Source organism: Rhinolophus ferrumequinum, chromosome 16 (genome assembly GCF_004115265.2).
Source record: "Rhinolophus ferrumequinum isolate MPI-CBG mRhiFer1 chromosome 16, mRhiFer1_v1.p, whole genome shotgun sequence".
Lineage (NCBI taxonomy): Eukaryota > Metazoa > Chordata > Mammalia > Chiroptera > Rhinolophidae > Rhinolophus > Rhinolophus ferrumequinum.
The window spans coordinates 64,356,742-64,372,855 of record NC_046299.1 but is presented as its reverse complement, the minus strand read 5'-3'; positions in this window follow the sequence as shown (position 1 = coordinate 64,372,855).

The following is a 16,114-nucleotide window of genomic DNA, read 5'->3' as shown; positions in this document are numbered from 1 at the left end:
GGACATTCCTTAATGGTAAAGGGGACTATACAACAAGAAGACATAACAGCCATCAATATTTATGCCCCCAATCAGGGAGCACCGAAATATACCAAGCAACTACTAACAGAACTAAAGGGAGAAATTGACCAAAACACAATTATACTAGGGGACTTAAATACATCATTGACAGCAATGGATAGATCATCCAAACAGAAAATAAATAACGAAATAGCAGCCCTAAATGACACATTAGATGAAATGGACATAATTGACATATATAGAGCACTTCATTCTAAAACATCAGACTATACATTCTTTTCTAGTGTACATGGAACATTCTCAAGGATATACAATATATTGGGATATAAAATCAGCCTCAGCAAATTTAAGAAGATTGAAATCATAACAAGCATATTCTCTGATCACAAGGCTTTGAAATTGGACATCAACTGCAAAAAGAAAGCAGGAAAAAACACAAATACATGGAGATTAAACACCATACTTTTAAAGAACAACTGGGTTAAGGAAGAAATTAGAAGACAGATCAAAAGATACATAGAAACAAATGAGGATGAAAATACATCCTGCCAAAATTTTTGGGATGCAGTGAAAGCAGTTTTAAGAGGGAAATTTATATCATTACAGGCCTATCTCAAGAAACAAGTAAAATCCCAAATAAATAACCTCATGTTACACCTTAAAGACTAGAAAAAGAAGAACAAATGAAACCCAACGTCAGCAGAAGAAAGGAAATAACAAAAATCAGAGCAGAACTAAATGAAATAGAGAACAAAAAGACAATAGAAAAAAATTAATGTGACAAAGAGCTGGTTCTTTGAAAAGATTAACAAAATTGACAAGCCCTTGGTTAGACTCACTAAGATCAAAAGAGAGAAGACACTAATTAACAAAATCAGAAATGAAAAAGGGGAAGTTATCGCGGACACCACAGAAATACAAAGGATCATCCAAGAATACTATGAAGGACTATATGCCACCAAATTCAATAACCTAGAAGAAATGGACAAGTTCTTAGAAACATATAGCCTTCCAAGGCTGAACCATGAAGAACTGGAAAATCTAAACAGACCGATCACCAGTAACGAAATTGAATCAGTCATCCAAAACCTTCCCAAAGCAAAAGTCTGGGACCAGATTGCTTCACTAGTGAATTCTACCAAACCTTCAAAGAGGATCTAATACCAATCCTGCTCAAACTCTTCCAAAAAATTGAAGAAGAGACAGTACTCCCTAACTCATTTTATGAGGCCAACATTACCCTGATACCAAAACCTGGTAAGGACAACACAAAAAAAGAAAACTACAGACCAATATATCTGATGAATACAGATGCAAAAATCCTAAACAAAATTCTAGCAAATCAAATACAACAATGCATTAAAAAGATTATTCATCACGACCAAGTGAGGTTCATCCCCGGGGCACAAGGATGGTTCAACATCTGCAAATCCATCAATGTGATACATCACATAAACAAAATAAAGGACAAAAATAATATGATTATATCAATTGATGCAGAAAAAGCATTTGACAAGATACAACATCCATTTATGATTAAAACACTTAATAAAATAGGTGTTAGAAGGAAACTACCTTAACATAATAAAGGCCATATATGACAAGCCCTCAGCTAATCTCATAATTAATGGTGAAAAACTCAAGCCCTTTGCTCTACGTTCAGGAACATGACAAGGCTGTCTCACCTCTGCTTTTCAACATAGTGTTGGAAGTCCTTGCCAGAGCAATCAGGCAAGAGAAAGAAATAAAAGGCATCCACATTGGGAATGAAGAAGTTAAATTATCACTCTTTGCAGATGACATGATGCTATATACAGAAAACCCTAAAGACTCCACCAAAAAGCTATTAGAAACAATCAATGAATACAGTAAAGTTGCTGTCTACAAAATCAACGTACAAAAGTCCATTGCATTCCTATATACTAACAATGAAATCTCAGAAAAAGAAATACAAAAAACAATTCCTTTTGCAATTGCAGCAAAAAGAATAAAATAGCTAGGAATAAACTTAACCAAGTATGTGAAGGACCTATATGCTGAAAACTATAAGACATTTTTAAAAGAAATTGAAGAAGACACAAAGAAATGGAAAGACATTTCGTGCTCATGGATTGGAAGAATCGACATAGTTAAAATGGCCATATTACCCAAAGCAATATACAGATTTAATGCAATCCCCATCATAATCCCAATGGCATTTTTTAAAGAACTAGAACAAAAAATCATCAGATTTATTTGGAACCACAAAAGACCCCGAATAGCCAAAGCAATCTTAAGATAAAAGAACAATACTGGAGGTATCATACTCCCTGACTTTAGCTTATACTACAGGGCTACAATAATCAAAACAGCATGGTATTGGCAGAAAAACAGACACTTAGACCAATGGAATAGATTTGAGAACCCAGAAATAAAACCACATGAATATGGACAGATAATTTTTGACAAGGAAGAAAAAAACATACAATGGAGGAAAGACAGCCTCTTCAATAAATGATGCTGGCAGAATTGGAAAGCCACGTGCAAAAGAATGAAACTGGACTGCTATCTGTCACCATGTACCAAAATTAATTCAAAATGGATCAAAGACTTAAGCATAAGACCTGACACAATAAACTGCATAGAAGAAAACATAGGTACTAAACTTATGGACCTTGGATTCAAAGAGCATTTTATGAATTTGACTCCGAAGGCAATGGAAGTAAAAGCTAAAATAAACGAATGGGACTATATCAAACTTAAAATCTTCTGCACAGCAAAAGAAACCATCGACAAAATAAAGAGGCAACCAACTGAATGGGAGAAGATTTTTGCAAACAGTGCCTTCGATAAGGGGCTAATATCCAAAATATACAAGGACCTCATGAAACTCAACTACAAAAAAAGAAACAACCCAATTGAAAAATGGGCAGAGGACCTGAGGAGACATTTCTCCAAAGAGGACATACAAATGGCAAATAGACATATGAAAAAATGCTCATCGGTAAACATCAGAGAAATGCAAATAAAAACCACAATGAGATATCACCTCACCCCAGTCAGAATGGCTATCATCAACAAGACAAATAATAACAAGTGTTGGAGAGGCTGTGGAGAAAAAGGCATCCTCATACACTGCTGGTGGGAATGCAGACTAGTCAGCCGTTATGGAAGGCAGTGTGGAGGTTCCTCAAAAAATTATGAATAGAATTACCATGTGACCCAGCAATCCCTCTCCTGGGTATCTACCCAAAAAATCGGAGAACATTTCTACCTAAAGATAAGTGTGCTCCAATGTTCATTGCAGCTTTGTTTACGGTGGCCAAGACATGGAAACAACCAAAATGTCCTTCGATAGATGAATGGATGAGGAAGTTGTGGTATACATACACAATGGAATACTATTCGGCGGTAAGAAAAGATGATATAGGAACATTTGTGACAACATGGATGGATCTTGAAAGTATAATGCTAAGCGAAATAAGTCAGACAGAAAAAGCAGAGAACCATATGATTTCACTGATATGTGGTATATAAACCAAAAACAACAAAAGAACAAGACAAACAAATGAGAAACAAAAACTCATAGACACAGACAATAGTTTAGTGGTTACCAGAAGGTAAAGAGGGTGGGGGGTGGGAGATGAGGGTAAGGGGGATCAAATATATGGTGATGGAAGGAGAACTGACTCTGGGTAGTGAACACACAATGTGATATATAGATTATGTATTACAAAATTGTACACCTGACGCCTATGTAACTTTACTAACAACTGTCACCCCAATAAATTTAAAATAAAATAAAATAAAAAGAATAACATTAATGTTATTAATGAATTGAAATACTTAATATAGCTAAGATAGCAGTACTCCCAGAAATTATCTACAGATTCCCTGTAATCCCTATCAGAATCCCAGCTGAATTCTTTATACAAATTGATTAGATGCTTCTAAAATTCATATGAAATTGCAAGGAACCAGAATTAGCCAAAACAATCCTGAAATTGAAGAATAAAGTGGGAAGACGCACACTTCCCAGTTACAATACTTACTGGCACCAGGACAAACATATAGATCAATGTAAAGTTGACTCCAAGACAAATCTTAATAAAAGTATGAGACTTCAAAGATAAAATATTTTCAGAGCCTCCAGGTCTGGAAAGACCAAACAACTTATAAGAGCAAGAGAATTAGACTGACATCAGACTTCCCGAAAGAAACATACAAAGCAAGGAATCAGTGGAGCAGTATCTAAAAATAAACTCAGAGTTCACCTAGGTCACAAAAAGCAGGCCACCCTGAATGAAAGTGAGCAAACAGAAACAACTTCATATTTAGCCAATCTGTCTTTCAAGAAAATACTGTAGAAAAACCGTTTTAAATATGCAACAACTCAGGCTCATATGCACATGAATACTTGGTTTATGAGCAGAGGGGAAAAGGTGGTTTTTTGAATAAATGGTGCTTGGATAATTGACTAGCTATATGGATAAAAACTAACATTAACCCTTATCTCACATTATACAGAAAAAGCAATTTAAGATGGATTGTAAGTATAAATATTAAAATCAAAATAATGAAGCATTTAGAATTCAGTAAAGAATATCTTTTTGCCTCAGCTTAGAAGAAAATTTAAAACAAGACCCAAAACATAAGCATAAAGAAAAAGAATGATAAATTGTACGACGTTAGAATTATAGACTTATTTTCATCAAAAGACACTGAATACAGATGAAAGAGCAAGCCCCTGAGTAAGACATTTGCAGCACACATACTCAACAAAGAGAAAATACAAAGACTACTACAGATCAGTAAGAAAAAGACTGATAAACTCCCGAAAACAGTGAACAAGATACTCCCAATAGGAGTTCACAAAAGGGGAAATAAAAATGGCCAGTAAACTTAAGGAATGGCACTAAATATCATTAGTTATCAGGGAAATGAAAATTAAAATCACAATGAATATCATTACACATCCATTATATTGGCCAGTAACAAGAAAAAAGAATAACAATACCAACTGTTGGCAGAGATGGGGAACAAGGGTTACTCCCATTCACTGCTGGTGAGTATAAATTGTTACAATCACTTCATAAGTAAGTTAAGCATTTTCTGTTACAGTTGAAGATACGCATATTTTATGATCCAGCAATTCTACTCCTAAGTATTTGCTCAACAGAATTGCATGCACATGCACTGTGAGATATGTAAAAGAATGTTCACAGCAAGGTTATTTGTAATAGCCCAAAGTGACAAATACTTCAATACCCATCAATAATGCAATAAGTAAATAAAGTAAATAAATTGTGGTATGTTCATACAGTGACATAATCCGAGCAATAATTTAACAATGACAGCTAGACAAAATGATATGAGTTAATGGTTTTTTAAAGTCAAATTTATTGAAGTTTAAATTCACCCTAAAAAGGTGTACAGTTGGATGTTTTGACAAACATGAACAATCATGTAGTTTCCACCATAGTTAAGATAGAGAATATTTTAATGATCCCAAATGTTCTCCCTTGCCCCTCGAAGTCAACCCTATAACCCCACTCCAGTCCCTGGCAAACACTGATCTGATGATCTCTGTTCCTATAGTTTTGCCTTTTCCAGAATGTGATGGAATCCTTCAATATAGAACCTTTGTTATATGACTTCTTTCATTTGATATATATATCAGATAATACAATATGTGGTATTTGTGTCTGGCTTCTTTTACTGTACGTAATGTTTTTGAGGTTTATCTGTGTTGTAGTATGCATAGTATGTGCATGTGGTATGCACTTATTTCCTTTTCATGACTGAATAGTATTCCATCGTATGGATATACCACAATTGTTTATTCACCAGTCGGTGGACATTTGTGTTGTTTTCACTATTTTGGCTCTTGTGCATAAGGCTGCTACGAACATTCACATTCAAGTCTTCGTATGAACATATATTTTTTTCTCTTTGAGAATTTTTTTAAGAAAGGAGTTGCGGAGTAATATGGTAACTATATTGAACATTTGGGGGAACTGTTTTTCCAAGTGGCTGCACCATTTTACAATCCCACAAGCAGTGTATGAGGATTTCAATTTCTCCACATTCTCACCAACACTTGTTACTGACTTTCTTTTTTTTCGTAGCCATTCTACTGTGTTATAAATGGTATCTCACTGTGGTTTTTGATTTGCAATTCTCTAATAATTAATGATGTTGAACATCTTTTTATGTGTTTGCTGGCCATTCATATATCTTCTTTGGAGAAATGTCTTTTCAAATCTTTTGCCCATGTTAAAAATAGGTGTTTTGTCTGTTTATTATTGAGTTGTAAAAGCTTTTAAAAAATATTCTAGAAATAAGTTCTTCATTAAATTTATGACTTACATTTAACAGGCATACCTCAGAGACATTGCAGATTGGGTTCCAGACCACCCTAGTAAAACGAGTATCACAATAAAGTGAGTCACACAAATTTTTTGCTTTCCCAGTGCCTATAAAAGTTACTTTTACACTATACTGTAGTCTATGAAATGTCTAATAGCATTGTCTAAAAAAATATACAAGGTCTGACAATTAAGTTCACAAACTCGTTGCAATGAAGTTGCTAACCTTTTTTGATATCAGAGGGATTATTCATTATGAAATTGTACCAACTGGACAAACAGTTAACCAAGTTTACTATTTGGAAGTGCTGAAAAGGCTGTGTGAAAAAGTTAGACGACCTGAACTTTTCACCAACAATTCATGGCTCTTGCATCACGACAATGCACCAGTTCACATGGCACTGTCTGTGAGGGACTTTTTAGCCAGAAACAGATAACTGTATTGGAACACCCTCCATATTCACCTGATCTGGCCCCCAATGACTTCTTTCTTTACCCAAAGATAAAGGAAATATTGAAAGGAAGACATTTTGATGACATTCAGGATATCAAGGGTAATACGACAATAGCTCTGATGGCCATTCCAGAAAAAGAATTCCAAAATTGCTCTGAAGGGTGGACTAGGCGCTGGTGTCGGTACATAGCTTCCCAACAGGAGTACTTGGAAGGTGACCATAGTGATATTCAGCAATGAGGTATGTAGCACTTTTTCTAGGATGAGTTCTCAAACTTAATTGACAGACCTTGTATACACATTAATTAAAAAATACTTTATTGCTAAAAAATGTTAACCATCATTTGAGCCTGTTGGGAAAATGGCGCTGATAGACTTGCCCAGCACAGAGCTGCCACAAACCTTCAATTTGGAAAAAATGTAATATATGCAATGTGCAATAAAGAGAAGCACAATAAAACAAGGTATAACTGTAAACATTTTCTCCCAATCTGTAGGATATCATTTTCATTTCTTGATGTTTCAAGTGAAAATTTTAAATTTTTCATTAACTTCAATATATCAGCTTTTTAAAAAATCGTTTGTGGTTTTGATGTTGCACCTAAGAAATAATTGATCAACCCAACATCACAAAGATTTACACCTATGTTTTTTTTAGAGTTTTATAGATTTATTACATTTCGGTCTGTGATAGAATTCGAGTTAATTTATACATATGGTGTGAGGTAGGGGGATCCAGCTTCATTTTTTTCATGTCGATATCCAGTTGTTTCAGCCCCAGTTGTTGGAAAGAATGAGTTTTAAGCAGATCAAAAACTTTTGTGGTTGCCATACCTAAAGAGAGCCCAAATTGCTGCGTGGGTCTTTCCATGCTTTCTTCACAGTTTGGTTTCAGCTTGCCTTTTCTGACTTAACAGTCTTTTAGTCCACTTGCCAATGTTTCTTCAAATTCAAATTAGACCACTTACTCTTCCCTAAATGCATCTTCCTCTATACTTCTGTTTGGGCCTAATAAATACATTCTGGTTTTGCCTTTCAACTCTCATCTCCCGTCTAAACCCAGCAACAAGTCTTGGCTGGATGAGGTTTTCCCTTACCCTGTCCCTGATCCTTCTCCTTTCTGAGTATCTTCTGAATACTAAATAGTCTGGTAAAACCTTTCTCTCTTTCTCTTCAATATTTTTCTCTATTGTCACTAACATAAAAACAACTTTTTTACTTAATTCTTTACTTGGCTGATTTATCTCTCTTGCTGGAAAGATACCTCTTTAGAGGAAGACCTGTGTCCCTTATTGTTTCTCTTCTAGAATTTAGCACAGCATCTTTAATGGAATAACTGACAAATGCTTATTGATTTACTATTACTAGTGTCTCAAGGAGCCAAATGAATTCACAGATTTGCATTTATGTGAAATACCCATTCATCTATACAACAGAGACTTGAAAACTGTGTTCCGGAAAAACTACAAACTATCTGTAAACAGAGCATCTTAAGTGCATTTAAAAAGAAGCTGGATATATAAAACCTATGCTGAAGTCTTTTGTAAAATGACGGCTTTTAAAGTAAAACTATAATTATTATATATTACATATAATTTATATGTTATATCATTTAATGATCACTGCTCAATAATCTGTTTTATCTGTATGGATTTTGTCTGTTGTTCTGTTGTTTTGGAGAATTTTCTGAAGGCTAGCCAAACTTGTAGCAAACTTGTGGACACTCAGAGACTTTTGAGTAACAATGCACTGCACTCCAGAAGGGGGGTAGTGGGCAGTGGTAAAAAATACGAGGTTGGGCAACTAAGTTTGCAAACTCAATCCTAGAAGAAGTGCCACACACCTCATTGCTGAATATCACTACAGTCACCTTCGAAGTACTCCCTTGGGAAGCTAGTCCACCTTTCAAAGCAATTTTAGAACTCTTTTTCTGGAATGGCCACCAAATCTGTCATCCTATTACCCTTGATGTCCTGAATATCATCAAAATGTCTTCCTTTCACTATTTCCTTTATCTTCGGATAAAGAAAGAAGTCTTCGGGGGCCAGATCAGGTGAGTAGGGAGGATGTTCCAATACAGTTATTTTTTTACTAGCTCAAAACTCCCTCATAGACAGTGCCGTGTGAACTGGTGCATTGTCGTGATGCAACAGCCATGAATTGTTCGTGAAAAGTTTAAGTCGTCTAACTTTTTCACACAGCCTTTTCAGCACTTCCAAATAGTAAACTTGGTCAACTGTTTGTCCAGTTGGTACACATTCATAATGAATAATCCCTCTAATATCAAATATCTGATATCGCTTTGACTCTTGATTTGGACTGATGGAACTTTTGTGGTCGTGGAGAATTGGCTGATTTCCATTGTGCACTTTGATAATTTGTTTCAGGGTCATATTGGTACACACCATGTTTCATCACCAGACGATGGCCTAAAACATTGTCTTGCCTCTCCAAAAGGTCTTGGCAAACTTCAACTCTCCTTTGCTTTTGTTCATAGATGAGTTCCTTTGAGATCATTTTTGCACACACTTTTCTCATGCCAAGATTCTCAGTTAAGAGTTTCCTAACTGTTTCTCTATCAATGTTTACTTGGTCTGTTATGCTTCTCACAGTCAGCCAATGATTTTGAAACAAAATTCGACGAAGTTTTGCAATGTTTTTATCAGTTCTGCTCGTTACTGGGGGCCCTGACCTCTCTTCTTCAGTGATGCGTTCTCTCCCCTCAGAAAACCATTCAATCCATTTGTACACTGCTGTTTTCTTCATGGCATTATCCCCATAAACTTAGACTAACATGTCCCTGATTTCACTTCCATTCTTGCCAAGTTTAAGAAGAAATTTAATGTTTTTTGTTGCTCTGATTCAAGCTCAGACATTCTCACAACGGCACACAAAACCACGCAACAACAATAATGAACGCCACTCAGCAAGGCACCGGCACATGTCGGCATGAACACAGCTGTGAGACACTAATATACTCAGGTTATGAAACCTCACCGAGCTGTTTGTACAGTGCTGCCAATGTAAGTGCACGGTGGTAAGTTCGCGAACTAAATTGTCAGACCTCGTAAGCTTGACCTAGACTTGAACCACAGCTCTGCAAATCCTGTGGGAGCCTAACAGCCACCTTCCCTGAGCCTAGGTTCCTCACTTGAAATTGGGGCCGATGAAAACTATTTTGTAGGGCTCTGGAACACTAGAGGTGAGCACTAAAGCTCTCATTATAGTGCCAGCATCTAGTGGGTGCTAGTACTTTTTTGGGGTTTTTTTGCCACGTCTAATATTGCAGCACCATTTAGTCCTACCTGCTAATGCCCTGCTTTTTGCTTCTCACACACTTTACCCTGCAGGTAACAGTCCCAGTGGACCCAGGATTTTCGGTACCATAAGGTGCCTTCAGATGCTAGATGAAGTTTATTTATAAAAGTGGGAGCTGTCTGAATTATCCATCTAGATTTGGTGCACTATCTTATTCCCCGCACATGGGACCACTTAAGAAATCAATAATCATTATAATAGCAGATTAGGAAAAATGTCTTCTGCCACTTTTAAAATCCCCGTAGCTTTCTCCGGCTCATCACTGAGAGGACCCACTCAGGTGAAGATGAAGGAAGGCCAGCGCCTGCTCAGGGATGGCAGTCACATCCAGAGCCAAGATCCTGAGCCAAGATGCTACATCCAATTGATCTGGCACATGGGTCAGCCGTCCTTATCAGAACACCAGACTTTTGAGTCCTGAGTTAGAACTAAGTGTCAGCCAAAGTGAGGCAAGCACTCTCCATCTGCTTTGGCTTTTCATGAGCTTGTTTAAAAGATTAAACAGTTGCCACTTTGCCTCCAAGAAAAGCTAATTTCTAGTCCCTTGACACCGTGTTTGGTTTAATATCATTTAGAGGAATCAATAATTTCCTTGCCTTTATTGCCTTCAGAATAAAAATGTACTTAGAAATTTTCTTCTGTGTTTTCTTTCAGATTCATGGACATTCGCACCCTTTGGGAGCAATCCTGGAGGGCAATCGTCTGTCCTAATTGTTTCCCCTTGAAAACATATTTCCACTGTGAACAAAGTCATCAGTACCTGTAATGGGCAATGACCATCCTGCTACTGATTGAACAACAGCAGGTGCCTGGAGAATATTTTCCCTCCTTACTTGATTTGCATCTGTGGGGACAGAGCCCCAAAAAGTAGTTTCCAGGCTCTCAGCCTCACATAGAAAGGTGCTGGCTCAGGTAGTAAATGGCCATCGACTGTGATCAAATGGCCAGCAGCTGTGGCTAGTTGGCCGTCAGCTGTAACCAGTGAGCCATTGGCCATGAATATAACTGCCGTGGCTAGGCTAAGCTAGTAGCAAAAAGAAAAAAGGGGGGAGCTAGCAAGAAGATGGTGGCTGAGTCTGCAAGCGGCCCAGTGAGGGTTGAGAATTGTGTTGCTCCTGGTTCCTGTGTCTCCAACCCAGCCGCTAGTGAGAGTATAGTGGTATGACTCCCCTACCTATGGCTCCGTGGGTGTTCCTTTTTGGCCTCACCATGTCCTGTGTTCTTATGTGGGGAGTGGGACCAGAGACCCCGCCTGACACCCCGCACGACACTTGGCGTAGTCGGCAGGATCCCCTGCACGACACATGGCGCAGCGAGCAGGGTTCGGTGCCGGCCAAAGCTCTCCAAAGGACGGTGGAGCAGTTTGTGCGTATGAACACTCAGTTGCAGGAAGACCAGGAGGAGCAGCTGCCTGAGAGCTGGAACCCCGTGGAGGGATGGGAAGACGTGGACGGTTCCCCAACCAGCAGAGGCCGGAGAAAGCGAAGGTCCTTGCAGCCCGGTGGGCTGGGAAGTGCTTGCTGAGGCAGCCCGGATGCAGGACTTGTAGTCCCAGGAGGAATGGCTTGCTGAGTCGTCCGTGGGAGCTGAGGGTGAGGTCAAGGTCATCCCTCACCCTCAGGACAGCCCTGGCAAATGACTATGGACTATGGGGAATTGCCTTCCATCCCTAATTTAATGGACAGCTTGACTATTTGTTTGGGAACATACCACAATGTAGTGGAACTGGTGGATGTTTGCTTTTGTGTCTTGACTGGCCGCCATCAAGAATATGTAAGCACCTTGACTGTGAGTCGCTGTCAAGTGCCATGAGAGGCCCAGAGAGAGTGGCAGTGCCCTGAGAACCCTGGCTGTGTCCAGGAAGTCTGGCTGAGTCCAGAGAGAGTGGCAGTGCCCTGAGAGCCCTGGCTGTGTCCAGGAAGTCTGGCTGAGTCCAGAGAGAGTGGCAGTGCCCTGAGAGCCCTGGCTGTGTCCAGGAAGTCTGGCTGAGCCCAGAGAGAGTGGCAGTGCCCTGAGAGCCCTGGCTGAGTCCAGGAAGTCTGGCTGTGTCCAGAGCGAGTGGCAGTGCTCTGAGAGGCCCTCGTGTGCCCGGGGAGACTAGTGGTACCCTAAGAAGCCCAGGAAGACTGGCTGTGCCCAGAAGTACTGGTGGTGCCCTGAGAAACCCTGGCTGTGCCCGGGGAGACTAGTGGTACCCTAAGAAGTCCAGGAAGTCTGGCTGTGCCCCGAAGTACTGGTGGTGCCCTGAGAAACCCTGGCTGTGCCCGGGGAGACTAGTGGTACCCTAAGAAGTCCAGGAAGTCTGGCTGTGCCCAGAAGTACTGGTGGTGCCCTGAGAAACCCTGGCTGTGACCAGAGAGCTTGGCTGTGTCCAGGAAATAGCATTCACCTCCAGGCTCCTCGCACAGGGCCCCTCATGGAAGACGCTTGTCGCGTAGATTGTGAGGCGAGACCCTGTAGGGGTGGAGTGTGGGGACAGAGCCCCAAAAAGCAGTTTCCAGGCTCTCAGCCTCACATAGAAAGGTGCTGGCTCAGGTAGTAGATGGCCATCAGCTGTGGCTGGTTGGCCGTCAGCTGTAACCATTGAGCCACTGGCCACTAATATAACTGCCGCGGCTACGGAGGGAAGTCGAGGAGAGAGGAGGAGAGAGGAGGAGACTGAAGGAGAGTGGAGGAGAGTGGAGGAGAGTCGGTCGGTTGGCAGCAAAGTGGACAGCAGGTTGCACGTCGTGTAAACCCAGCCTCCAGTGAGACCATAGTGGTATGACTTCCCTACCTATGGCTCCGTGGGTGTTCCTTTTTGGCCTAGCCATATCCTGCGTTCTTGTGTGGGGAGCGGGACCAGAGACCCCTCATGAGACCCCGCCTGACACCCCGGACGACAGCATCCTTAGAAAACAAAATATACATATATATTCCTTAATATGGCTGATATCTTCAAAGTCAGATTTCAGCCAATGTTTCTAGTTCAGCTTCACCCTCTCAGTCCGCTGCCTTTTCATCCTACCCCTTCCTCTATTTGGAATGTCCTTCCCAAGTTCCTACTCACCTCTGAAGATGACTTCTTTGGGGAAGCCTTCCCTGACCCTCTTAGGCAGAGTCAGCTCTCCTCCTCTCAAACCCACGCTGGCCATAGCCCCTCACCTCATGGATCAGTGCTTCTAAAATTTGGAGGTTCCTGTTAAAGCACAGATTCTGATTCTGGAGCATGTCTAACAAAATCCCAGGTGACTGATGCTCCTGGTCCATGGCGACACGTTGCGTGGTAAGAATACAGACTTCTCAGCCCAGGATTTTGTTCCCGTCTGCATGTCCGTCTCTGTCTCGTTAGCTGCACAGCTACCGGCTGGCTGCCCAGCACGGAGGACAGAGCCAAGGGCACCACTCTGAATGTTGCTTAAATGGGGTCACTTGCTAATGTCAGTTCCTACTCCTCCACCTTTACAACCACTTCATAGATTTTTATGCTACTGTCTTTTTTTCATTCTCTTTATGCAGGTCTTTCATTTTTGGTGTTCACTTTACTTTTAAGGCAATCAAATGCTGTTGGTTGTCTTTAAACTCGGGAAACAGAGACTTAGAAAAAGCTCCAGACCACGTGGTCAGGCAGGTTCATTAAGGCAAAGGGGCTGGCCGCTTCTTTGGTTGTGTGCCTTCAAGATCCCAGCACCTATTACGTGCTCAGTTCTCACTCTGTGCACTTCCTGTTTTCTGTCATTGCTTTGTTAGTGCTTGGATGGGGCTTGGATTTCATCTCCTTCAGGTTCCAGTTAACTAATGTCTAGCCCAATTTTAGATGTACTTTGAGGATGGTGGGAGAAGGATAAAGTTTGTGAAGGATGAGTCGCCTGACCCACCCAGTCGCAGGACACTCTTGGATTCCCTTCGCATGACAAGTAGTCAAGAGTTAAAAAGGTCTCATTTTTTCACCCCAGGTCACATCCCCACGCCATTCTTCTTTTTCTTTTCTCTCTGTCTTCTCTCTCTCTCTCTCTCTCTCTTTTTTCTCATGCACACGTTTGTAGTCTGATATGTACAATGGGTATAAAAGCAAAACTAAATTATTTCATCAAAAGATACACCGTACACCGGGAGACACCTTGCAGTGAGCATTTGATGATGCGGTCCTGCACCGCTTTAAAATATTAAGCAGCCGTAGGACATCCCGTCTGGGAAACTTGCAGATATCTCTGGTCTAAACCTATTTTCAGATAGGAAAACTGAGCCCAGAGAAACTAGGTAGAAAGAACATCCAAGCGAGGACCAGAAATCAGTGACTCTTCTATTGTGTCTGGAAGCCCTTGCCCTTGAACCTGATAGATAGTAAAGGCCAGCCCCGAGCAGTACACTTCCTTCTTCGGGGGGACCCTGAGGTCCCTTTGGGCCTCTGCAAGCTACTTTTTCTTTTTTTCCTTTTTGAGGTTCCAGGTATATCAGTCTTTACTCAAGATTTGTATTCTTCTTCTTCCTCCTGACTCACATTATTCCAGCTTTAACAACTTCTCTCTTCTCAGGCCCTGGGCCCTGCTCCTTCCATCAGACATGACTGATCATGCTAAGTGATAATATCCTGTTTACTTCTTTCTCTGTCTCGACTGCACAGACTGTGAGTCTCTTGAGGGCAGGGATTGTGCCATGGTCACTGTCCCCAGCACAGTTTCTGGTGCACAGTAGAGCTCAGTAAATAAGAATCTACTTGTCAGGAAAAGGAGAGACTTAGTGCATTCAGGTCATAAACATTTTGGATACAGACCTCTTTGCTAGTCACTGACTAATGCCAGGCTGCAGACTTAGCCCAGCTTTTGGAGAAGGAGGCTGTTGGGCTCTGACCCAGGAACTAGTTTATTAAGCCCCATTTTCTCTCTTCTAGTCTCTTCCATCATGACTGTGCATCTTGTAAATGGGGTTAGTGTTGAGAAACAGCTAAGATATAACATTCTCAGAAATAGCAAAGAAAACCATAATTCATCAATGCAAAAGCCCTCATACATCTGCCAGCCATTCATAACAGAAGTGATCAGATCTTAGTGATCAAAAATAGTATCTTGTAAGACTTGCATATCTTTATCCCACTCCCGGGGCACGCCAGATACTTCACATTGGATTGTCTCATCTACAATTTACATAGTAGAAATTGTGACTTGACCAGGGTGACTCTGTGACAAATCTGGGGTTTAGATTGATGTCCTCCATTATTATGGCTTTTCTCTTATGATAAAACAATAAGGCACTAATTAATTGTGTTAAAGAAGTGGGCTTCCAATGGTTCAGAAGTGATGAGTTGCACATATCCTTAACTTCCACAGAATTAAGAGCACAGTTCATCAGCCTCTCCAGAGATAGATTTCTTCCCATACCCTCAACAGGGGGTTGTACATCTCCAATCTCAGCTTGGCTCCTCTCACTGAGCCGGGGTCTGATCCATGATAAGGGCCAAAGAGAAGAAATAGAGCCAGCCATAAAGGCTTAACCATAATAAAAACTTTAAAAATGTATATACTAAAAATACGATGCAAACCTTCCTAAGAAGACATGTCTGTGAATCACACACAGGCAAGACCCTCACAGTTTATATTCCTACAATCTTCCCTAAAAGTCATAGAAGGAAACACTCCCTAGTAGCACTTGGGAGAAAAATAATTGCCTCCTGGAAAGAGGAAAGGAAAGATATTCTCAAAGATTGGAATTCTTGAACATACAGTCCTAATTTTTCTGAAGGTAAAGGACCGAAGGATTCTTCAGGTTACAGGGAGCAGTGCTTCTCAAATTTAATATGCATGTCACTTGTGGATGCTGTTTAAATACAAATTCTGATTCTGTAGACCTGGGGTGGGGCCTGCTAACCAGCCCCCGGTGATGCTGCTGCTTCTAGTTTATAGACCTAACCAGAGGAGTAAGGGCAAAGATGATGGGGGAGCCCAGTTCCTAGAACATGTGAGCACTCGTGTTCCGGTTCTCTGAGCTCAACACATAA